General features: G+C 44.7%; 1 pseudogene; it reads left to right on the top strand.

Annotated features, from left to right (window-relative positions):
* Positions 1-25,739, top strand: part of LOC112617137 — a 65,434-nt pseudogene that overhangs the window by 5,296 nt on the left and 34,399 nt on the right.

Here is a 25,739-nt window from a genome sequence, read left to right as displayed (position 1 = left end):
AAAAAAAAAAAAAAAAAAAAAAAAAAAAAGCAGCCTTATTGAGGTATAATTTTTTTCCTCTTGTTATATATATATATATATTTATTTATTTTATTTTATTTTATTATTTTTTAAAATTTCAATAGGTTTTTGGGGAACAGGTATTATTTGGTTACATGAATAAGTACTTTAGTGGTGACTTCTAAGATTTTGGTGTACCCACCATCCGAGCAGTGTACACTGTACCCAATTTGTAGTCTTTTATCCCTCGCCAACCCCCAACCTTTGCCCCGAGTTCCCAAAGTCCAATGTATCATTCTTATGCCTTTGCATCCCCATAGCTTAGCTCCCATGTATGAGAGAACAAACTATGTTTGGTTTTCCATTCCTGAGTTACTTCACTTAGAATAATAGTCTCCAGTTCTATCCAGGTTGCTGCGAATGCCATTATTTCACTCCTTTTTATGGCTGAGCAGTATTCAATGGTATATATATACACACACACATATATATACACACACATATATATATACACACATATATACACACACACATATATACACACACACGCACACACACATATATATACACCACAATTTCTTTATCCACTTGTTGATTGATGGGCATCTGGGCTGGTTCCATATTTTTGCAATTGCAAATTGTGCCGCTATAAACATGCATGTGCAAGTATCTTTTTCATATAATGCCTTCTTTTCCTCTGGGTAGATACCTAGTAGTGGGATTGCTGGATCCAATGATAGATCTACTTTTAGTTCTCTGAGGAATCCTTTACTAAGGCATAATTTAAATAAAATAAAATTCACCAATTTTAAGCATACAATTTTGGTGAGTTTTAAATAGAACCGGGTAACTGCCACCACTATCAAGACATAGAACATTTCTACCAACTCTAAAAGTTCCTTCATGCCCTCCCTGAATCCAGGCTCCTGGCAACTACTTATCTGCCTTATCACCACAATTCTGCCTTTTCTAGAATTTCATATAAATGGACTTGTAGGTAGACTTTTGTGTCTGGTTTCTTTCCCCTAGCCTAATGCTTTCATATTGTTTATTTATTGACTTTTTGGGTAGAGATGGGATTTTGCTGTGTTTCCCAGGTGGGTCTGAAACTCCTGGTGTCAAGCGATCCTCCCACTTCAGCCTCCCAAAGTGCTGGGATTACAGGTGTGAGCCTCTGTGCCCAGCCTGCTTTTGAAATGCATTGATGTTTGTGTATAGTGGTAGTTTGTTCCTTTTCTTGTTTCTTTTTCTTTTCTCCACTGCAGGAAACGGAGTTTCTTCCTTTTCTGTCGCTGAGCAGATTCATGCGTATGGATGTACCACAGTTCATTCATCCACTCACTAGCAGATGGATATCCTCCGGGTTGTCTCCAGCTTTTTGATACCATGAATAGAGCTGCTAGAAACATTCTGGTACAGTTCTTCCTGTGAATGTGTTTTTATTTCTCTTGGGTAAATAACCATGAATGAAATTGCTGACTCATGATAAGCATATAGTTAACTTTATCAGACACTGTCAAAATGTTTTCTAAAGTGCTTGTATTTTGATTCTCACTGATCAATTAGTATCATATGCCCTGTAAAAGTGCACAGATCTCAAGTATATAGCTAGGTACAATTTAAATACTCAAAAAATTAAAAATTAAAAATATGATCTAGTAATTCCACATCACTGCATATATCTAAAATAGTTGAAAGTAGGGTCTTGAGAGAGATTTGCACACCCATGCTCATAGCACCATCATTCACAATAGCCAAAAAGTGGAAGCAACCCAAGCGTCACTGATGGATGAATGAATAAACAAAATGTAGTGTATACACACAGTGGGTTATTACTCAGCCTTAAAAAGGAAGAAATTTGGCCGGGCACGGTGGCTCAAGCCTGTAATCCCAGCACTTTGGGAGGCCGAGGCGGGCAGATCATGAGGTCAGGAGATCGAGACCATCCTGGCTAACATGGTGAAACCCCGTCTCTACTAAAAATACAAAAAATTAGCTGGGCATGGTGGCTGGCGCCTGTAGTCCCAGCTACTCGGGAGGCTGAGGCAGGAGAATGGCGTGAACCCAGGAGGCAGAGCTTGCAGTGAGCTGAGATCCGGCCACTGCACTCCAGCATGGGCGACAGAGCGAGACTCCGTCTCAAAAAAAAAAAAAAAAAAAAAAAAGGAAGAAATTCTGCTACATGCTACAACATGGATGAACCTGGAGGACATTATGCTTGAAATCAGCCAGACTCAAAAGGACAAATACTGTTTATGATTCCACTTATAAAAGGTACCTAGAGTAGTCAAATTCGTAGTAGAATGGTGGTTGCCGAGGACTGGGGAAGGAGAAGAATGAGGAGTTGTTGTTTAATGGATGTGGAGCTTGTTTTACAAGATGAAAAGAATTCTGTAGATTGGTTGAACAGCAGTGGGAATATACTTAACACTACCAAACTGTACACTTAGAAATGGTTAAGATGATAAGTATAAAAAAATAAAAATAACAAAATGATAAAAATAAAGAAATCATAGAAAAAATAATATATGTGCCTGTGTAACTGCCTTCAGATCAAGATACCAGCACCCTAGAAGCTTCTTGTCTATTCCCAGCCACTGCTCTGTCCACCCTGAAAGTAACCACTATCTTGACTTTTCTCATGATGCATGAGTTTTGTCTGTTTGTGAACTTAACCAAAACGCAATAATTTCTGTAACATTTTGACATGACCTGAGAGTGTCTGATAGTTTTCTTACTCTTAGACACAAGATATTCTAGACTCAGTATTCATTTTCCGCTGCAGAACTGTCTCAAAGGTTTCTTGGTTCCCTTTAGAGGAAAATGGTACTTAGAGACCACAATATGGGTGCCAGGGGTTACTAATTGGTACTGGTTATCATTGCTGCTGGCCTTTTCAGTGGTCACTGCTTTGATATATGCAGTTTTAAAAATTTATTTATTTATTTTTGAGACAGGGTCTTGCTCTGTTACCCAGGCTGGAGTGCAGCTATCCTGTGATCATAGCTCACTGCAACCTCTTAACTGAGGCTCAAGCGACCCTCCTGCCTCAGTCTCCTGAATAACTGGGACTACAAGCACGTGCTGCCTCGCCTGACTCATTTTTTAAAACATTTTTGTGGAGATAAAAATCTCACTATGTTGCCCATTCTGGTCTCAAACTCAAGTGATCCTCCCTTTTGGGCCTCCCAAAATGTTGAGATTACAGGCACAAATCACTGCACCCAGCCCATACTTTTTATTTTTTCATTTTTAAAAAAAATTTTTTGAGACAGTCTTGCTCTTGCCACCCATGCTAGAGTGCAATGGCACGATCTTGGCTCACTGCAACCTCTACCTCCCGGGTTCAAGTGATTCTCCTGCCTTAGCCTCCAAAGTAGCTGGGATTACAGGTGCCTGCTACCACACCCGGCTAATTTTTGTATTTTTAATAGAGGTGGGGGTTTCACCATGTTGGCCAGACTGGTTTTGAACTCCTGACCTCAGGTGATCTACCCGCCTCAGTCTCCCAAAGTGCTGGGATTACAGGCATGAGCCACCACACCCGGCTCCATACTTTTTAAAATAGAAAAATAATTCATGAATTATTCTGATATTTCCAATCCAATTTACAGATGATAGCATTTAACTTTTTTGAATTTTATGTTTGTCTCTCTTTTTTCTACCCTAAACATTTTTGTGCTTGATGATATTATCATAATTTCTTACATGCCTTCTCTTATTATCTGTATTAATATCCATATCTCTTGCTCTGCAATAATTTCAAAACACTCATTCCAGGCTGGGCTCAGTGGCTCATGCCTGTAATCTTGGCACTTTGGGAGGTTGAGGCAGGAGAATTGCTTGAGTCCAGGAGCTTGAGACCAGCCTGGACATCATGGGGAGATCCCATCTCTACAAAAATAAAATAAAATAAAAATTTAAAAAAACCCCAAATACTGATTCCAATGATGTTGTTAATGTTAAGTTCTACTGAATGTGGTTTAAGATTTCTTTATGATTCTTTTTTGTCCTTCGGATGTATTTGTATTTGTCCTTAGGGATGTACTATTAAAATGAAACTAGGTATTTCATAGTCACTTGAAATAATTTTTATGCTGTAAACTTGATATACTATGAAGCTTATTAGTTTCAGCCTGAGTTTGATTGTTAGGAATGGCTTTGTTTTTGCTTTTAATCTAACTTTATACAAGGTATATTCAAAGATGCCTGCATTTTATCCTTGCCCCCTCTACTCTGTTTTTCTATTTCCCTAGAGTCATGGGTTTCAAGCTGTGTGCCAAGGTACCCCAGGGCACCATTTTGAACTCAAAGAGGCACCTTTGCTGGAAAATGGGTTAGAGCCAAGAGAAGTAGGCAGAGGAAACTGTAGCCAAGCTCATGCTGCTCCAACAATCTGGGTGGGAAGCAAATTTGAATGCTGCAGAGCCAAGAGAGTACCAACATGCCCTACTCAGACAGGCAGTCTCTCTTCAACTCTAGCCCCTCCCTGCACCGCACTCTAACCCTTGTTCTTTTCCTCCTTCTTTAAGATTAGGTGCGACTCATTTCTGAAGTCGTGCTTGGGACAAAATTCCCAGCACTCTTGGGATAGGATTGGGATCATGTCCCCAGGCTGAAGCACTCTGTAACTGAGACTTGAATTGTACAGCATTTTAGAGATAACGAAACAGGTTCCGAACCGTGCCCTGCACTGGGACCTGAGCCCATAGCAGTCCTGGTCCAAAGTCGAGGCTCCTTCTATTTGCTGTGCTGCTGCCACAGTCTCTGCTTTCAAGGAATTCGCTGTCTGATTGGGGCAGTAATGTGCAATGTAGGACACCGGCAATACAGAGGTGTGGAAGGAAAATAGCAGGGCTGGGCTAAGAACCGGTGAGTGCAGTAGGTCTGAGCAGCCCACACTGCGGGCTCGTCACCCCATTCTAGCTCCCACCTCCGCAGTCAGCCTTGCCTCTGAGTCCTTATCAAGTAAGCTTGGAGAAACATTGACAAATCAGCTAACCTCTTTGGCTGAAAAAGGAATATGAGAAAAGATGAAATGGTAAGGATAAAGAATAATCTTATTTTTTTCTCTAGAAATGTATCAGGTAGAAACAGAGAGTCTCAGGCTGGGTGTGGTGGTGACTCACACCTGTAATCCCAGCACTTTGGGAGGCTGAGGCAGGAGGATTGCTTGAGCCCAGGAGTTTGAGACCAGCCTGGGCAACACAGTGGGACCCTGTCTCTTAGGAAAAAAAAAAAAAAATTAAATTAAAAAAAAATAAATAAAAAGAAGAAGAAAAGAAGGTGAAAGTCTCTTATAATTCTACTCTCCAGAAATAAGTGCTTGTATCAGTTTGACTATATTCTTCCTTATTTATTCTATAGATATGACTAAAGAAAAAAATTTTGAAAAATTTAAAACTCTGAAACAGTTGGCTTTTATAGTGAACACCTATAAACCCACCACCTAGATTTTACCATTTAACATTTTACTCTACTTGTCTTACCGTATGTTTGTCTTTTTTTTTTTTTTTTTTTTTGAGACAGGGTCTGGCTCTTTCGCCCAGGCTGGAGTGCAGTGCTGAAATCTCGGCTCACTGCAGCCTCCTCCTTCTGAGTTTCAGCAATTCTCCTGTCTCGGCCACCAGAGTAGCTGGGATTGCAGGTACATGCCACCACACCTGGCTAATTTTTGTATTTTTAGTAGAGATGAAGGTTTGCCATGTTGTCCAGGCTGGTCTTGAACTCCTGAGCTCAAGTGATCCGCCCACCTCGGCCCCCCAAAGTGCTGAGATCACAGGCGTGAGCCACTGCACCCAGTGATTTACTTTTTCAAAACTTCACATGCTCTCCTGGAGCCTAAGACAAAATTAATCTATCTGTCTATCTGTCTATCCCTATCTATAGATATAGATGCACATACACACACACATACATATGTAGTTACACACACATATAAATACAGTCAAGTCTCATTATTCACAGATTCTGTATTTGTGAATTCACCTACTTGTTAAAATTTACTAGTAACTCCAAAAGTAATCTTCATGATCATTCCCAGACTTGCTCAGAGTGGTAAAAAATTGAATTCTCCAATGTGCACATTTCTAGATGAGGTGAACAAGGGAATACTCTGCCTTGGTTCAGCTCCCACACTGTAAACAAGGGTCCATTTTGTGGCCTATTTAGTGCTCCTTTTTTAACACTTAAAAATGTTTAAATTTAACTTTTTTTTTTTTTTTGAGACGGAGTTTTTGCTCTGTTGCTCAGGCTGGAGTGCAGTGGCATGATCTTGGCTCACTGCAGCCTCTGCCTCCTGGATTCAAGTGATTCTCCTGCCTCAGCCTCCCAAGTAGCTGGGGTTACAGGCGCTTGCCACCGTGCCCAGCTACATTTTTTTTTTTCCCGAGATGGAGTTTTGCTCTTATTGCCCAGGCTGGCATGCAATGGCGTGATCTCAGCTCACTGCAACCTCTGCCTCCTAAGTGCAAGTGATTCTCCTGCCTCAGCCTCTGGAGTAGCTGGGATTACAGGCATGTGCCACCACGCCCAGCTAATTTTTTTTTATTTTTAGTAGAGATGGGGTTTCTCCATGTTGGTCAGGCTAGTCTTGAACTCCCGACTTCAAGTGATCTGCCCATCTTAGCCTCTCAAAGTGCTGGGATTACTGGCGTAAGCCACTGCACCTGGCCTAATTTTTGTATTTTTAGTAGAGACTGAGTTTCACCATGTTGGCCAGGCTGGTCTTGAACCCTTGACCTCAGGTAATCCACCCTTCTTAACCTCCCAAAGTGCTGGGATTACAGGCGTGAGCCACCATGTCCGGCCTTAACTTGTTTTTGGAGATGGGGTCTCACTCAGTCACCCACGCTGGAGTGCTGTGGTATGATCATAGTTCACTGCAGCCTTGAACTCCTGGGCTCAAGTGATCCTCCCTCCTCAGTCTCCCGAGTAGCTGGGAGTACAGGTGTGTGCCACCACATGTGGCGAACACTTTTTACATTTGTATGCTTTTTTCGGGGGGGATTTCACTGGTTGAAATGGCCCCCAAGAATAGTGCTCAAGTGCTGTCTAGTGTTTCTGAGTGCAAGAAGACTGTTACATTGCCTTACGGAGAAGATATGCATGTTAGACAAACTTCACTGAGTCATGTGTTACAGTGCTATTGGCTGTAATTTTAATGTTAATGAATCAATAACATGTAGTAAATGAGGTGTCTTTAAACAGAACACTCATAAAACAAGGTTATGTGTTGACTGATTGATGAAAATCTTGTGAGCAGAGGCTTGCAGGAACCTAACCCTGTATTTCCCATAGGCACCATAGTTCAGTATTTGTAATTCAGTGCTTGCAGTGACTTTATAGAACATAACTACTAGGAATAATTAGAATTGAGTGTGTATGTATATGTGTGTGTAGATGTCTATTTTCCCACGTGCAGCACTCTCATCTAATCTGGTTGGATTGTAAATTAGTGTAATTTGGAAAGCAGTGTATTGAGTATCTGACAAATGCACAGTATTTGAATCTAATTATTTATTTCCTGAGATTATAGCCTGAAGGAATAATCCTAAATACTGAAAAACTTTAACTACAAAGATATTCATTGCAGTACCAAATAGATTATAGTATATCTACATAATGGAAAATAATAAAATATTTATCAAGATTTTATCATAAGATGGAAAATCACTTATGATATAGTGTCGTGTGAAAAACCAGGATATGCAGTTCCGTATACTGTGTGATAACCTCTTCACATTGCAGGTGTTTCCCAAATGCCATCAGCCTGAGGGGTGGGTAGGGGGCGGTGAACACCTGCAGTGCCTTCCTCCCTTCTCACCATCCCCCACCCGCACCCCGCTGGAAGTCTCTTCCTCTGGTCATGGAGGGAGGCTAGTCTTAGCCACTGCCATCTTTCCCATTGTCTACAAGGGCTATGGTTGAAAGAAATGATCCACAATCCATGTCTCCCCAGCTCCTTGAGGATCTCATCCCCAAAGCTGCAGAAGATTTCTTGTGCCTGTTTACTTCCATCCCCTGCCATCCTGGTTGCAGTAGGAACTGTGAAAGGAGCAGGGCACTGCTGAGGCCAAGGGGGTCCTTGTCACCTGCTGGGCTGGCTGCAGGTCTGGATTCTTTTCCCCACCCCCACCCCTATGTAGAGAGCATGCAATGCCCGTGAGAGCCATGGTGGCTGCCTCCCCTCCCCTCCCATCCTCTCCCCTCCCCTCCCATCCTCTCCCCTCCCCTCCCCTCGCTTCCCCTCCCCTCCCCTCGCTTCCCCTCCCCTTCCCTCGCCTCCCCTCCCCTCGCCTCCTCTCCCCTCCCCTCCTCTCCCCTCCCCTCTCCTCACCTCTCCTCTCCTCCCCTTCTTGTACCATCCTGCAATCAGCTGCCATTTCTCTACTCCTTCATCTGGCTCTCTAGGCCACCAGCAGCAGAAGCTCCCAAGATGAGCAATATTCTTTCTTGCTGGGAAGAAGGTGGTCTTTCCTTACGTATGTGAAAAAGTGTAGGTATGGAAGGAAGGCCAGAAGGAAAACTCGACAGTGTTAACAGTGATGACATTCAGATAGTAAGGCTGCGATGTACCTTACAGAGAAAATATGTGTGTTAAATAAGGTAGGGTGACCTTTTCTTCCTTCTATTTTTCTGTGCTTTTCAATTTTTCTATAATGAGCATTTATGGCTTTTATAATTGGAGAAAAGAAAGAACAGGGGCTCCGAGTGGTCAGTTAATTAGGCCATAGGGCACTTGCTGTATATTCACAGGTAGGTAGTTGGGGCTTAGGGACAAGGGTTGCTTTCTGGAACCTGAAGCCCAGGGAGGGAGGATGCTTAGTGATAATTTTTACTGATCTTCTTGCTCACCCTCTTGACCGTCCCTGGAAGAGAAATGTGGGTGAGGTTGCTGTAGCATCGTCATTGCTCTGGGTTCCACCCACACTCAGGGTGAGAGGGAGATTCTGAAGCTTTGTGTGTCTTGCTAGCTAGTCAAAGGTGACTAATTCATGTGGTATGTACTGTGGATGGGACTGGCTATGTAGTTGGAAGTACCCAGTGCAAAATGAAAATGTCGGGGGTCCCCGTATGTTCAAAATCTACTAAGAATTTCAAGACGGTGGCAGCAGAAATTTAAGTCAAGCACAGGGTCTTTTTAAATGTGGGGTCTTGTGGGACTGTCCAGGTTTCTTTCCTGTGAAGCTGGCCCTGCCTGTGGACACTTCCACTGGACACCTGTAAGCCATGCCCAGGGAAGGGATGGAAAGGGAGGCTTAGAAGGCAGCGACGGATGGAAGGCATGGGTCTGCAGGAGAGCAGTAGAGGAGAGAGACCCCCACTGGCGGCCCCGTCCCGTGGCGAGTCTGGAATACAGAATGGGTCCTGTTTGAGACATGAAAGAGTTAGGAGATGCAACTTCTGTTCTCTGTACTGTGCAATCATGAATTAATCTTTCCTCTGTTCTCCTCCCCTCTCCTCCTCTCCCCTCCCCGCCTCTTCTCGTCTCAGTTTCCTCATTTCCACAATGAGGGGTATGGAGTTGATCTGCAGAGTCTCTGCCAGCTCCCAAAAAATTCTGTGATTTGGACTTTCTGTGCTCATGCAGCCCGTGTGACAGCAGCTACAAATGTGTTCCACGAGGTCCTGAGTTGACCAGCTCCTTTCAAGGCGTAGTTCAGGGCTGTCACATAGAAGTGTCATGGTGACCTTGGGGATGGTGACAGCGGCTAAAAGATGTTGAGAGAGACAGTGCAAGAGAGGAAAGCATCTTCCCCGTGGACCCTAATACGGAGACACCTTTGACTAGCTGGCAAGAAAGACAAAAGTTAAAATCTCCCTCTCCTCTGTCGAATGTGGGCAGAACACAGTGATTCTGAAGCTGCAGAGAGTGGGAAGCCATCCCCAGGGGAACACAGACACCGCGAGCAGGTTGTGTTAGAGGAAGCAACCCTTAGCATTACAATTGCATAAAGTGCTTGGTATGTCAGGTGAATTTTTGTACTACAATGTTGGCAGAGATTTCCTGTGAATTTCTGGCAAGTAACAATATGGACCCTGATTTTAAAGGAAGTTGCAGCCCTGTATAGAAGACGTGAAAAAAAGAACAGAATGGGATGGTCAGTTCAGAGTTTTTACTGGTTCCTTAGGTGGAAGGACTGGAAATTAATACCAGGATCCTGCTGTATGTTTAGTTTGTACATATCGATACTCAGTTTCACGCACCTCCCATTTTGTGGTGGGAGTTCAGTTATTCATAAGTTGTTTGGTTGTCTTCACAACGTCCTGTGCTGACGAGCTCTTACAGGCCTTGTTCTAGAGGTGTATTCAGAGCAGCTGGTCGATATTCTGTTTTGCAGAGGGACAGGGTTATGGGTGTGACATGTTGAATTTGCAAATCAAATTGATGAGGTGCTTTGATGACATTTTATGTGACGATAAAGTAAAAGAAAAGCCCCAAGCTGTGGTGCAGAGAAACGTGAGAAGAGTGATTTATGTGAGGAAATGGGAATTTGCAGGGTGGGTTTGCTTGGCTATGTGAATACATTTTTTTCATCAATATTTGGAATTTCGTATAAAAGAATTTGTGTTTATGGCCAGGTGCTCATGCCTGTTTATAGCCAGGTGCTCACGCCTGTAACCTCAGCTCTTTGGAAGGCCAAGATGGGAGGATGGCTTGAGGTCAGGAATTCGAGACTAGTCTGGGCAACACAGTGAGACCCTGTCTCTACAAAAAAATAAAAACATAACAAAACTAACTGTGTGTGGTGGTGTGTATCTATAGTTCCAGCTACTTGGGGGGCTGAGGCGGGAAGATCACCTAAGCCCAGGAGTTGGAGGCTGCAGTGAGCTATGATCCCACCACTGCAGTCTAGCCTGGGTGACAGAGCAAGACACTGTCTCAAAAGAAAAAAAAATGAATTTCTGTTTGTAATATTTTAAAATTTTCTTTTTTCAAAAAGTAAGATTGTTTTTGTTGTCCACTTGGCCAGTCCAAAGGTCCTTTCCATTGTCATTGGGTGGGCCAGTTTTTCTCCTCCCATTTTCTATGATGCGTGTATGTTTTGGGTCAACAATCCTCTGGTGATCTCTTTTCCTTAGGTTTAATGTAATTTTTCCTCTTGCATGTCAGTTTCATGTTTTCTCACAGAAGTACTGGGAAAGGATCTTCATATTTAACTTTATTTATTTATTTGTTTGTTTGTTTGTTTATTTACTTTTGAGATAGTCTTGCTCTGTTGCCCAGGCTGGAGTGCAGTGGCGTCATCTTGGCTCACTGCAACCTCCGCCTCCTGGGTTCAAGTGATTCTTGTGCCTCAGTGTCCTGAGTAGCTGGGACTACAGGTGTGCACCACCACGCCCGGCTAAGTTTTGTATTTTTTTGTAGAGACAGGGTTTCTCCATGTTGGCCAGGCTGGTCTTGAACTCTTGACCTCAAGTGATCAGCCCACCTTGGCCTCCCAAAGTTCTGGGATTACAGGCGTAAGCCACTGAGCCTGGCCTTTATACTTAACCTAAAAATTGTTTTTATTTATTTACTTTTGAGACGGTGGTCTCACGAGGTTGCCCAGGCTGGTCTCAAACTCCTGGGCTCAAGCGAGTCTCCTGCCTTGGCCTCCAAAGTGCCAAGATTAAAGGTGTGAGCCACTCCGCCCAGCCCATATTTAACGCTTGACCCAAATTTTTCTCTTTCCTTTAGGACAGAAAAATAATATACACCAAAAGAAATTTGAGGAACAAATTCAGTTAAGTCTGGTGGTTCTGACACCACTGCGGAATTAAAAGATCACTAAACGTAGCCTGAGATTTAAGGCCTGCTGGTGGAGGGAAGACAGATATTTTCATCTTTTTTAGGTCCTGAAGTTCAAAGAATGCATTATCATCGTTTGTAATTGAAAGCATTTGTGAGATAGTAGAAGCCACAGACTCACAGCTCTGGAAAGGAATTTTAACAGGTTATCCTGTTCAGACAAGACCCCAGCATCTTCATTTACTCAGTCAGAAAATCAAGGCTCTCATAAGCTAGGTGGTATTCACACAGGTGCCCATGAAGAAAGTGGGTCTGCTTTGTTGAAGGTTATTTAGATGAGGCCGATAGACGGTGCAAAGATGGCCCCCGTGATCTATCCCTGGATGCACATTCTGTTTCTTCCATCAATGGCCGGGGGATTGGGGGACTGTTTCCTCTCGTCTTGGCTGGGCAGGCTCTGTGACATCTTTTGACTGATAGAATGTGCTTGGAGTGACACAGTGGACTTCTTGGTCCAGACCTTCAGAGGCCTTGCAGCTTCTATTTCGGCCATCTTTTTATTTATATTTTTATTTATTTGTTTTGAGACATGATCTCACTCTACCACCCAGGCTGGAATGCAGTGGCAGAAATCATAGCTCACTGCAGCCTTGACCTCCCGGGCTCAAACCATCCTCGCACCTCAGCTACCTGAGTAGCTGGGACTGTAGGCACGTGCCACCACACCCAGCTCATTTTTGTATCTTTTGTAGAGATGGTATCTCATCATGTTGCCCAGGCTGGTCTCTAACTGCTGGGATCAAGCGATCTGCCTGCCCCCACCTTCTGAAGTGCTGGGATTATAGGCGTGAGCCACCGTTCCCGACCTGGGCCACTTTGAGATCTAGCTGCTGTGTCAAGAAGCTAAGCCCGGTTAACCCACAGAATCATAAGAAAAAATAAATCATTGTTTTACGCCACCAAATTCTGGTGTAGTTTGTTATGCAGCCATAGCTAATCGAAAGTTATGGTCAACTATCATTTGGAAACGTATGCATTTTGGTGTTATTTCTCTATGGAATCCTGCTGAAGTTTCTGTCAATCAGAGGAGTCCCCTCTAATAATAGTGGTGATAGTAGCAGTGATAATAACAATGAACATCGTGACACAAAGAGTTAGGACTTGATAGGTATGGAGTTTGCAGTGAGATGAAGATCATGAAAATAAATGGCATCGCATTTTTGTAAACGATGAATCCCACACCTATGTTATTTATTTCCTCAGCGCTGAGACAGGTCAAGGTAACAGCCCTCCAGTCTTCCTCAAGAAAGGTAGACTGCATCAGCATTTACCCTCCCCTGGAAAAACACAGGAGCTGCGCATTCCTGGGCTCTCAGCAGGGCTTTGGGGAAGAACAGAACTGGGCTGGAGTCAGGGTTTCTGGGCTGACTCCAGATTTTCCCCGGCTGTCGTCACCTGTGATGGCTGGAGAGTATCTGAAGATGACGGGTGACTCCAGGACCTACGGCTCCCTCCTTAGGAGCAGGGTGGGGGACCAGGTTGCACACAGGTGATGATGGAGGGGGTGGGCTGTCCAGCACATGGCTTGGTGAGCAGGATTTGAGATAGTCACCCCACTTTCTGGTGGGACAGACCCCTACTCCCAGTGACACAAGATGGTTGGACCCATGACTGATTTCCTGACTTACTCCCATTCTTTATGGGGCCAGTTTTAACGAGCACCCAAGCAGAAATGCCTTTGACTCCTGGATGGTGAATAACCGTTATTAATAAAGGGGCAAGCGGCTTGTCGTGGAACCTTGCATATTTCCATATTAATAATGCCGTAAACTCCCCCACAATGACGTCTCAGCCACTCGAAATACAGAGGCTTGTTTCTGCACACTCAGGGGCTGAGAATGGGACTAGTGACCTCCAGAAGGAGCAGCACAGCCGGCCCTGCCCGGGAGTCCAGGCCCTGGGTTCTCACTCTCCCCCTGCCCAGCTCTCTTCTCTCCCATGCGTGTCCCCGTGGGGTCTACCTCTAGGGAGCAAGTAGCCGATTCCATGGGGTGACTGGAGGATGGTCGGGAAGTTCTGTCTGCTTTCAGGTACCTTCCACATGAGTCTATCAATTTGTCTGAGATTCCATCATTTGAAAACTCAATTAACCCGAGGCTTCAAGTTACTCCAAACTCCTGGATTCCTATATGAAAAGGCAAATACCTTAGGGACAGTGTGCAGATTTCATCAGTTTTCAGTAATAGGCTGTTGGCAATTAATGTCATTGATTCACATGACGTGTTTGCTGAGTATCTACTGTGTTCGAGGAGCTGGGAATATGGTGGTGAAAACACACACAAAATCCATGCCCTCTGGAAGTTTCAAGTGAAGGGAGATAAACGGTAAACAAATAAATATGTGAAATGTGTAGCACGTCAAGACAGTGAGAAACGTGACATGAAATAAAGTGGGGAGGAGAATGGGGAGTAGCTACACTGGGGAATTCGTGGAGTCCCAGGGCCAAGTGCAGATCCTTGGAAGATTCTCTTCGGGGACAGAAGTGCCTGGGAGAGGGAGAATTTGGGGCCACTCCTCCACATAGAGTGGCTTCTGCTCCCCTAGGTCAGGTTCCAGGGGAAGAGAGATCTCAGAAAGAAGTCATGTCTCTCTAGGCTAGGTGCGATGGCTCACGCCTGTAATCCCAGCACTTTCGGAGGCCGAGGCAGGCAGATCACTTGAGGTCAGGAGTTTGAGACTAGCCTGGGCAACATGGTAAAACCTTGTCTCTACTAAAAAAAAAAAAAAATACGAAACTTAGCTGGGCGTGATGGCAGGTGCCTGTAATTCCAGCTACTTGGCTGAGGCAAGAGAATCACTTGAACCTGGGAGGTGGAGGTTGCAGTGAGCTGAGATTGTGCCATTGCACTCCAGCCCGGGCAACAAGAGTGAGATCTCATCTCAAAAAAAAAAAAAAAAATGTCTGTCTTCTCTTTCTAGCCAGTGTCCTTAGTTTGTGAAACTTGGATGACGACCGGGGCCCTCAGACCCCTCGGCCCCTCCTCAACCCTAGGTCTTCAAAAGCCCAACACCTGTTCGTCATTTCTGTGGCTTCCCAGGGAGTCTTACTCTTCCACTTCAAGCTGCTGGGTTTGACTCTGAGCAATTTCTGTGCAGTCACAAAGATTCTGATGTGAGGCGCACTGCTGCTTCAAGGTTCCCCAACCCGTCTCCCCCGATTAAACACTAACCAGGGCTGCCACAGCAAAGTGACTTGAATGGGTGACGTCAACAACAGATTTACTTTCTCACAGTTCTGGAGGCAGGTGGCCAGGATCAAGGTGATGGCAGGGCTATTCCTTCTGTAGCCTCTCTCCTTGGCTTGTGGATGACCGTCTTCTCTGCATCTTTCCAAGATCTCTTATCTGTGCATTTCGGTGTCCTCGCTTCCTCTTCTTATGAAGACACTGGTCATGTTGGGTGAACGTCTGCCTGCGTGACCTCATTTTAACTGAGTTATCTTTATAAAGACTGTCTCTAAACATAGTCCCATTCTGAGGTACTGGGTGTTAGGATTTCACCACATAAACTCTGGGGGGACACAGCTCAGCCCATACAATGAGCAACTTGCCCTTTGCAGAAGGTCCATGTGGGAGAGGAGGAGGGGCTTACTCCACACTCTCCATGGCAACCATTCAGTCTCTGCCTATTTGGTTCTTTCACAGTCCCGTCTTGGCCCTTCCACCAGCAGGCTTTTCCTTTTTCAGATTTTTTTTTTTTTTTTTTTTTTTTTTTGAGATGGAGTCTTGCTCTGTCGCCCAGGCTGGAGTGCAGTGGCACAATCTCAGCTCACTGCAAGCTCCACGTCCCAGGTTCATGCCATTCTCCTGCCTCAGCCTCCTGTGTAGCTGGGACTACAGGTGCCCGCCACACGCCCGGCTAATTTTTTTGTGTTTTTAGTAGAGACGGGGTTTCACCATGTTAGCCAGGATGGTCTCGATCTCCTGACCTCCTGATCCGCCCTCCTTGGCCTCCCAAAGTGCTGGGATGACAGGTGTGAGCCACCGCCCCGGCCCCTTTTTCAGTTTTAGATTGCTGATCTTTGCCCATTGTCATCCAGCCTCACTCTTCTGTTTCTTCCTTGTTCCCCAGAGGCTATTGCTGGCCTCCTCTTCTCCCTTTGTCTTTGCCTCTGGAAACCCCTGATTATGCGCAGGAGCTCTCCCCCCTTCTTCTAATGGAGAGGTGTCGGTTGCCACCCAGAGCACAAGGTTGGCTTCACCCCAAATAATGACCCCAGAGCTTTCCCACACCGCAGCACTCTTCCTGAAGACTTCTCATGCCTGCCACTGGAGTAGCAGCAACTTCATCTTAGCTGTGGAATGCACTGCTGGTGGACACCTGATTTCATCCAGGAAGCAATGACCCAGTTAAAAATGCTCATCTTGGCCTGGCACGGTGGCTCACGCCTGTAATCCTAGCACTTTGAGAGGCTGAGGCAGGCGGATCACAAGGTCAGGAGTTCGAGACCAGCCTAGCCAACATGATGAAACCCTGTCTCTACTAAAAATACAAAAATTAGCTGCCTGTGGTGGCGCATGCCTTTAATCCCAGCTATTCAGGAGGCTGAGGCAGGAGAATAACTTGGGAGGCAGAGGTTGCTGTGAGCTGAGATTGAGCCACTGCACTCCAGCCTGGGCGACAGAGCAAGACTCCTTCTCAAAATAAATAAATAAATAAATAGATACATACATAAATAACATAAATAAAAAATGCTCATCTTAAGGCCAGGTGTGGTGGCTCACTCCTGTAATCCCAGCACTTTGGGAGGCCAAGGCGGATGGCTCATGAGGTCAAGAGATCGAGACCATCCTGGCCAACATGGTGAAACCTCATCTCTACTAAAAATACAAAAATTAGCCAGACATGGTTGCGGGTGCCTGTAGTCCCAGCTACTTGGGAGGCTGAGGTGGGAGAATCACTTGAACCCAGGAGGTGGAGGTTGCAGTGAGCCGAGACTGTGCCACTGCACTCCAGCCTGGGTGACAAAGCGAGACTCTGTCTTAAAAAAAGCTCGTCTTCCAGGACTCCCTTGCAGGAGGGGGCGGCCATGTGACACCATTCCGGCTAAAAAGTGGGAGTGGAAGTCACCAGGTAGTGCCCTGGGAGAACTTGGAAAACGAACACATGTTCACTAGCACAACCGTTGGCCCTTCGCCATCTGCATCTTCCAGCCTAGGTTGAGAATGCAGCAGCCGCTGTCCATGACCAGCATGTTGACAACCAAATGTTAGGGCTGACAGGGAAGGAAAAGAGAATGAAGGGGGTCCTTGGTAAAATCTTTGAGCACTAGCCCTAGGCAACTACTTCTAGGTGTCTTGTTACATGGGACAAATGATTCCTAACTTGTTAAGGTAGATTTTTTTTTTTGAGGCATTCAACCCAATGCAGTCCCAACTAATACACTATTGGGACTGGGTGTTTGTGGTTCAGCAGAGCAAGAATCAGCTACAGAGGCAGGAAGAAAAAGTGTGATAGATGGCCTGGGATTAGGTCCTAATTCAAATTTTCACCTCAGGGTAGTGTCAGGGCTTTGGTGCATGTGTGTCATCTCCTTGGCTGGTGGCTTTCACTTTTCTCTCTCCCTTCCCCGAAGCTCGTGGTCGCAATGTGCCTGCTCATCTGAATCTTCCTGGCCTTGAATGTCCTCTTCTCAGCATCCAGGAATGTCCAAACATGCATCCAACAACCAGTCGGGACTAATGAGCCAAGCACGGTGCCTGGCGTATAGCTAGCACTCAACACATAGACCTTAATTGAGTTAACAATAGGAGACGTTGATGGGAGCTATTGCTAGGCAATATGCACATAGTTATCATGCATTTGCTTATTCATCAATTTAAAGGAAAGTTTGTTTTCTCCGATTGTAAGAAATAGCATTAGCTGTCCTTTCACTGTGTGTTAGACGCTTTGCTTTCATTTTTGCTTCTCTTCAGAAGAAGTCTGCAGGGTAGATACTGTGCCCATTTTATAGATGAAGAAAATGAGGTTTAGAAAGCCAAAGGCACAAACATAGTAAATGGTGAAGCAAACATCCAAACGCTCTGAAGTAATGCTTTTTTCAATATAAATATATTGAATAATGTATTTTAATATATTAATATTTATTATATTATTAAATATATTTCTATATAATTTAAATATAATAAATATATTGAATAGTAAATATACCATGCTGCGGTTCATAAAAGCAATGCATGCTTATTAGAGCATATTTATATACATATATGTATACATGGAATATATAGATCAAATGTGTATAGTTTCTATAGAAATTATGGCAAAATAGAAAAAACGGCTTAATCTCTCCACATAGTTCTGCTTCTACACATATATTTCAGATGGTTGAAGTCAAACTACAGAAAGCAAATTGTTTGTACATTTGCTATGTACTGGGAATTGTCACAAGTTTGGTTTTTATTCACCCATCACTTAGCATGAGCATTTTTCATTGCCCATGCACCTTAATGCATTGATCAAATGCATTAATCAATCAATGATTAATGCATCAATCCAAGCTCCCGCCTTTGTGTCTGGTAACTGATGGCATGTATTTTTACCTGCTACAGGAGAGCACTGGGGGCCATGGGCTTTGGGCATCTTAGAACCCTCACTAAAAGAAGCAGGTTCTAAGGCGTGATCTCGGCTCACTGCTGCCTTCCAGGTTCAAGTGATTCTCCTGCCTCAGCCTCCCAAGTAGCTGGGAACTATATGTGCCACCACACCCGGCTACTTTTTGTTTTCAGTAGAGACGGGGTTTCACCATGTTGGCCAGGCTTGTCTTGGATGCCTGATCTCAGGTGATCCACCTGCCTTGGCCTCCCAAAGTGTTGGGATTACAGGTGTGAGCCACTGTGCACAGCCTAGGAGTAACTTTATGACCTTGGGATAGGCAATTATTTCTTTGATATGATAACAAAAACACAATCCACAAAGAAAAAGTAGATAAACTGGACTTCATCAAAATTAAAAACTTTTGTGCTTCAAAATAGAGTATAAAGAAAGTGAAAAGACACCCTACAGAATGAGACAAAATATTTGCAAATTACATATCTGATGAGATCAGGTGCATTCAGGGTGGTATGGCCATAGACTGCAAATTGCATATCTAATAATATCTAGTCTCCAGAAGATACAAAAAAATCTTACCAGGCAACAACAAAAACACAAGTAACCAATTAAAAAGTGGGCAAGAAATCTAAATAGATATTCCTCCAAAGAGTGACCAAGAAGGACATGAAAAGATTATTATTAGCTATCAGGGAAATGTGGAGAAACTGGAACCCTCATACATGGCTAATGGGAATGTAAAATGGCATGGCCACTTTGCAAAAACAGTATGTCAGTTCTTCAAATGGTTAAACATAGAATTAGATATCCATCTATAATTAATGAATGGATAAACAATATGGAGTATCAATCTATTCACCTATAAAAAGCCGACTGACTTGGTAAATACTGGGAACTTTCTCACTAAGGCATCCAGACGGACACTGGTAGGTCTATCGTAGAACCAGACAAGATTTACACGATTTCCCCCTTTTGAGATTCCCCCTGCCCCCAATTTTTGGATTTTATGGTTTCTATGGCATCCTGGGCTTCTGCCTGGCATGGGTTCAGTTTCAGCCACACCACTTGGTGTGTGTGTGACTTTTAGTAATCACAACATCTCACACTGTTAATAGCATTTATTTTGTGCCAGATGGTTTCCTCTAGCACTCCCTGTATGTTAACTCATTTATACTTTTAACAACCTTCTCGGGCTGAATAATAGCTCCCCAACGAGGTTCACATCTTAATCCCTGGAACCTGTGCATATGTTAGCTTAGATGGCAGAAGGGACTTTGCAGATGTAATCTAATTAAGGATTTTTTTGTTTTGTTTTTTAGAGACAGGGTCTCGCTGTATTGTCCAGGCTGGTCTTGAACACCTGGGCTCAACTGGTCCTCCCTCCTTGGCCTCCCAGTGTGCTAGGATTACAGGCATAAGCCACAATACCTGGCTGAATTAGGAATCTTGAGATGGGAAGATTGCTCTGGATTTGGGTGGGCTCAATGTAATCATGAGGGTCCTTTACGAGAGGGAGGGAGGAGGTCAGGGAGAAGAGAAGATGCTGACATTGAAGATGGAGGAAGGGGCTGGGAGCAGCTTCAAAAAGCAGAAGCAAATCTTCGCCTGGAGCCTCTGGAAGGAACCAGCCCTGTGGATGCCTTGATTTTAGCTCCGAAACACTCCATTTAAACCTCTGACTTTCAGAACGATAAAAGACAAAATGCTTTAAGCCAGTACATTTGTGGTCATTTGTTACAGCAGCTGTGGGAAACGAATCCAGGTAGGCACTATTATCATCTTCGTTTCACCCATGAGGAGACCGAGGCTCAGGCCCAAGATCACACAGTCAGAAAATGGCACAACTCGGAGCAAACAGTTTTCTCTCTGGCTCCAGAGATGGTCCGTTTGACTAATATGATGTTTGACCTAAGGCAAGTTACTTAACTTCATCATCCTCAGTTTTGTCATCTCTATTAATCCTTATGTTACTGGATAAGAGGACTAAGTGAGATGTAACACATAATATCCTAGATGTGGTCGTGGTAATGATGATGATGACAACAATAAAAGATGCCACTTGTGAGGCGCAGGAAATCGGCGCTGCACAAGCTTTGGTGGCGAGTGTGGAATAGGGAGAGACGTAGATTGTTTCCCAAAGGGAGCTTCTGCTTGTGTCTTTTGGTTTTCCTTTGGCTTTGTTCTCAGCAGTCAAATGCCTCTTTTCTTTTTTTCTTTTTTTTGTTTTTTGAGACGAAGTCTCACTCTGTTGCCAGGCTGGAGTGCCATGGCATCATCTAGGCTCACTGCAACCTCCACCTCCTGTGTTCAAGTGATTCTCCTGCCTCAGTCTCCTGAGTAGCTGGGACTACAGGTAGGTGCCACCACACCCAGCTAATTTTTGTATTTTTTAGTAGAGATGGGGTTTCACCGTGTTGGTCAGGCTGGTCTCGATCTCCTGACCTCGTGATCCACCCCACCTCGGCCTCCCAAAGTGCTAGGATTAGAGGCATGAGCCACCGTGTCCAGCCCAAATACCTCTTCTCACAATTCCACCTTAGCAGCTCTCCTCACACGCCAGCTCCTTGTCCCAGTCCCACACACATGTTCACAACTAGTTCTTTTTTTCTTTTTTTTTTTTAAGACAAGGTCTCGCTCCATCACCGAAGCTGGAGTGCAGTGGCACAATCTAGGCTCACTGCAACCTCCACCTCCTGGATTTAAGTGATTCTCCTGCCTCAGCCTCCCGAGTAGCTGGGATTACAGGCATGCACCACAATGTCCGGCTAATTTTTGTAATTTTAGTAGAGATAGGGTTTCACTATGTTGGCCTGGCTGGTCTGGAACTCATGGCCTAAAGCAATCAGTCTGCCTCGGCCTCCCAAAGTGCTGGGATTACAGGTGTGAGACCCCACACCGGGCCCCTAGCTCAAATTTTTAACCAGCCCTTTTATGCCAAAATCCAGGGGCAGGGCAGACTCCACATAGGAGACTGTCATCTGTGCCAGGGCTGACGGAGGCCATTGGGACACCTGCTTGTCCCAGCAGCCCCTGGTCAAGCTGACAGTTGAGACCCAAGTTGAGAGAGAAGTGCCAATCTCAGAATGCAGAAAGGAGATTTTGAGAGAAAAGACCAAAAGTAGATACATATGCACATATGGAACTTTTTTCTGATCATAAAAGGACTCTCTGTTCCAATTGTACAAAATACAGAAGTGTATTAAGAGTAAAAGTCTCCCACAATTTTACACTAGAGAGAATCGCTGTTAATGTCTTCTGTGTATTTTCTACTAATCTTTTTTTCTGCATGTATAAGTACTGTGAACAATTTTGTGTCTTTTCTTTTTGCTGTTAACGGTATATTGTAATCGCCTCTTTATACCATTAAATTGTGTTCAAAAGTTTTATTTTTATTAGTTCTATAAGATATTTTATTTATATTCCATTCTCTTTATATCTAGATGGAAACCAAGAATGAGTCTCACTAGTATTAGATTTCTTATAACTTTCTTGTTGATTATTTGGGTTCTTTTTTTTTTTTTTTGGTAGAGCCAGAACCCAGCGAGTTGAGTTTCAATGGGAGCAGGATGGAGAAGAGGTTGAGAAAGTGAGTCTTGTTGCATAGGGGCTGTGCATGTGTGTGTGTATCTTTGTGGAGTGAAGAAGGTGTGGCCTTGATATCCGGAGGTCTCCCCATATGCCATCCATGCGGCTTCTTGGATTCCACCGTTGTACTTCAGAAGCTCATCAGTTGAAGAAGCTGCATAAAGCTTGTTCTGAGATGTGGCTTTTTGTGAGCTGGGGCCTAATACAGCAAAACAAAGAAACAAGGTTTACAATCTTTCTGATGAGTTTCCTCATTATTTATTTATTTATTTATTTATTTATTTATTTTTTATTTTTGAGACAGAGTTTGGCTCTTGTTGCCCAGGCTGGAGGGCAATGGTGCGATCTTTGCTCACTGCAACCTCCGCCTCTCGGGTTCAAGAGATTCTCCTGCCTCAGTCTCCTGAGTAGCTGGGATTAACAGGTGTCCCATCACCACGCCCAGCTAATTTTTTGTATTTTTAGTAGAGATAGGGTTTCACCATGTTGGCTAGGCTGGTCTCGAACTCCTGACCTCAGGTGATTCACCTGCCTCAGCCTCCTAAAGTGCTGGGATTACAGGCATGAGCACCGCGCCTGGCCGGGTTTCCTCATCTTTTTCAGGCTTGAAATTTGAAGACATTAATAATAACTTCCCAAGGTGCATTTTTTCAAAAGCATGAGAAAGCTCCAGTTTGGAACAAGTGCTGAGATGCACGGTGAGTCAGGGTCAAGTTCTGGGCTGCCTTTGCACCTGGGCTTGTCTTTATCCAAGCTTGTGGTAGCCATTCTCCAAAGATGACCCCCTGATCAACCATGCCTCCCAGTATTTCTTCCCTTGTATAGTCCTCTTCCCTTGAGTCCAGGCCAGATCTGTGACTTGATTTTGACCCATAGAATGTAACAGAAGAGCTTGCATGGCTTCTGAGGCTGCAGCTTTTGGGAGAGGCCATCTACCATTGATGACAGACATGCCGTGTGGAAGCCAAACCAGCCATGCGGGGAGGCTACCTGGACAGAGGCACAGGGCCAGCACCAGCTGTGTGTGGAGCCAGACATCTGAGTAAAGAAGTCATCTTTGATGTACGGCCAAGTTGAGCCTTCAGATGACTCTGATTCCAGCCACCTTCAGACTGCAACCACATGAAAGACCCTAACTAGAAGCCTCCCAGCTGATTCCAGTTAACCCACAGTGCTGAAGGGGATAATAATCAATTGTTGTTTTAAGCCACTAAGTTTTGTGGGGCTTTGTTGCATAGCAATAGATTATCCAAACTAATTTATTGCAAGGTATTCTAGGTGTCTGTTGAACTCAGGAAACTGGGAACTCCTTCAAGGCAGGGACTGCATCTTAGCATTTTTGTTATTGTGAGAGTTAAATCCTTCGGCATGGAGAGGCAAACCTGGAATGTTCAAACAGTGCTTTGTTAAAAGTCCTGGGATAACAGAAGCAGCAAATACAGAGAAGTATATGAAATGCAAATCTATCTACAAAATGTATCTTATTCGTTTTCTGCTTTGGTCCACCACGCCTAGTAGAGAGAGGGTTTCACTATGCTGGCCCAGCTGGTCTGGAACTCATGGCCTCAAGCAATCAGTCCGCCTCGGCCTCCCAAATGCCCAGGGGCTGGGGAGTCCAGTACACCAGAGGGTCCCCAGTCACTATTCCAGGCACATGCTTCTATTCCAGGCACTTGACCAGCTTCTAGGTGACAGAGGCCATTTCTTTCTTTATATACTTTTGAAAGAGTAAATATACTGATTTAAAATAAATTGGTTTAAAATGGAAAGATACAAGTCTCCCTCTCATCCCCATCCACAGCCATCTGATTCCCTCCTAAAGGCTCCAATAATACCAGTTTCTCGTGTACTGTCCTGGAAATATTAGATCACCTATATGAGCATTTTATATGTGCATATGCTATGCATCTATCTGCACATATATGTAATAAATACGCTATGTACGCTAGCATACCATGTGCACTTTTTTCATATAATATCTTGGAGATCTTCCCATATCGTTCTTTTTCATGGCTACCTAGTATTCTGTTGTTTCATTGTACCACAATTTATTGAATATCCTCCTGTTGAGAGACATTTAGAATATTGTCAATATTTTGCTATTAAAAACAACACTGCTATGAATACCATATGTTATAATATTACAACTTATACCAGTACCACTTCGCATGTGCGTATTCCTCTGGAGAGTGTATTCCTAGGACTAGCATTGTTGGGTCCGGCTGTCTGAATTCACAGTTCTCATGGGAGATGGTTCTCATGGGAGATGGGCACTAAAATGCCCAGAGACAATACTCACACTTAGGGATGGCTGCAGCCACAGCAGGATCTGTTAGGCCTGGAGATTCTGATTTCCTCCCCCACAGCCCAAGGCAGGGAGTGCTGGTTGGTGAGTTTGTGTGAAAGGCCAGAGAGTGAGGGGCCTCGGAGGGGACTGGCCTGGAAAGATAGAGCATTTCACTCTTCTTTAGGGTGGGAACCAGGAAGTTATTTTCCCGTGTACAGCTGAGTTTATCTGGGTACTGGGGGAGAACAAGGACTGAGTTACTTGCTGAATCTTACCCATCAAGAAACTTTCCCCAGTTTTCAAGAAGAATAGACCAGGCTCTGGCCCTGCCTCCTGGCTATTGAAAGTTTAAAAGTATCTTTTCACTCGTGAGTGACCTCCAGCTTAGATTTTTGGCCAAATTAGACTGGCCTTTCCCCTAAACTAGAAGCAAAGAGGCTTTGTAGCGCTGAAGGTCAGTAGGCATCATTACTTTAGCTCTGTTAGTTGAAGTTCTTGAAAATAGCCAAAAGATGGCACTAGACACAAATGATTCCACCTGGCCCAAGGCCACCGCTGCTTTCAGGGACGCCGCCAAAGCCAGATCCTGCTTGAGCTTCCTGCCTTTTCCTAAGCTTCTGAAGCACCTAATCCTTACTAGAACATGATGTTAATGAAGATGCCAAAAACGGGAAAGGAAGCAGAATGAAAGCAAGCCAACAAACAGAACAATGCCAAGCGAAGAAATAAAACGGTTCTGCTCGTGTGACAGAGGGCGGGCGGGAGGGCGGACGGGCTCCCACAGTGGGCCGGCTCCCAAAGCAATGAGAGACCTTTAGGGAGCTTGCTTGCTCTGCCTCTAGCTCCATCCAGACGGGTCTTATTCAGGCGCTGTGGGTGTAGGCTAGATGGTGGTGGCTTAAGTTTTCATTCTGCATCTCCTAAGCAAGACCTTGAAAAGTCCCCAGCCCTGGAGGCATCTTTGTCAGGCTGTCCTTATACCCTCTGTGGGTCTGGCCTTGGGACCATGGCCTTGGCCTGTCTGCTGCATCCCACATCCCATCTGTCCAGCCATGTGCAGCCCTCACACAGCCCCAGGGCTCCTCTCCCATCTTCTCGAGGCGCCTTCTGCCACCAGGCAGAGTGTGGTCATTCCAGGGTAATTCCCGACAAAAGTCAGGGCTGGGGACCCTCTGGTGTACTGGACTCCCCAGCCCCTGGGCGTGAAGGTGACAGCGGTGGGGACAGCACTGATGGAACTGTCATAGCACTGGCACTTCGTAAGTAGCTAATGAATAAACCAAACAGCAAGCGAAACTCCTTTGTCTGGATGGGACAAAGGAGTTTCAGAAGGTTACAGGGAGGGCTGGTGTTGTGAGGAGAAGCCCAGGCCATTGCCTTTATTCCCTCCTCCTGACCACCAGGGCTGATAGGGTTTGGCTACGTCCCCACCCAAATCTCAACTTGAATTCTATCTCCCAGAATTCCCACGTGTTGTGGGAGGGACCCAGAGGGAGAAGTAATTGAATCCTGGGAGTCGGTCTT

This window comes from Theropithecus gelada, unplaced genomic scaffold (assembly GCF_003255815.1).
Source record: "Theropithecus gelada isolate Dixy unplaced genomic scaffold, Tgel_1.0 HiC_scaffold_15883, whole genome shotgun sequence".
Lineage (NCBI taxonomy): Eukaryota > Metazoa > Chordata > Mammalia > Primates > Cercopithecidae > Theropithecus > Theropithecus gelada.
Note: the sequence above shows the minus strand (reverse complement) of the source record. Positions and strands in the feature narration are given on the sequence as shown.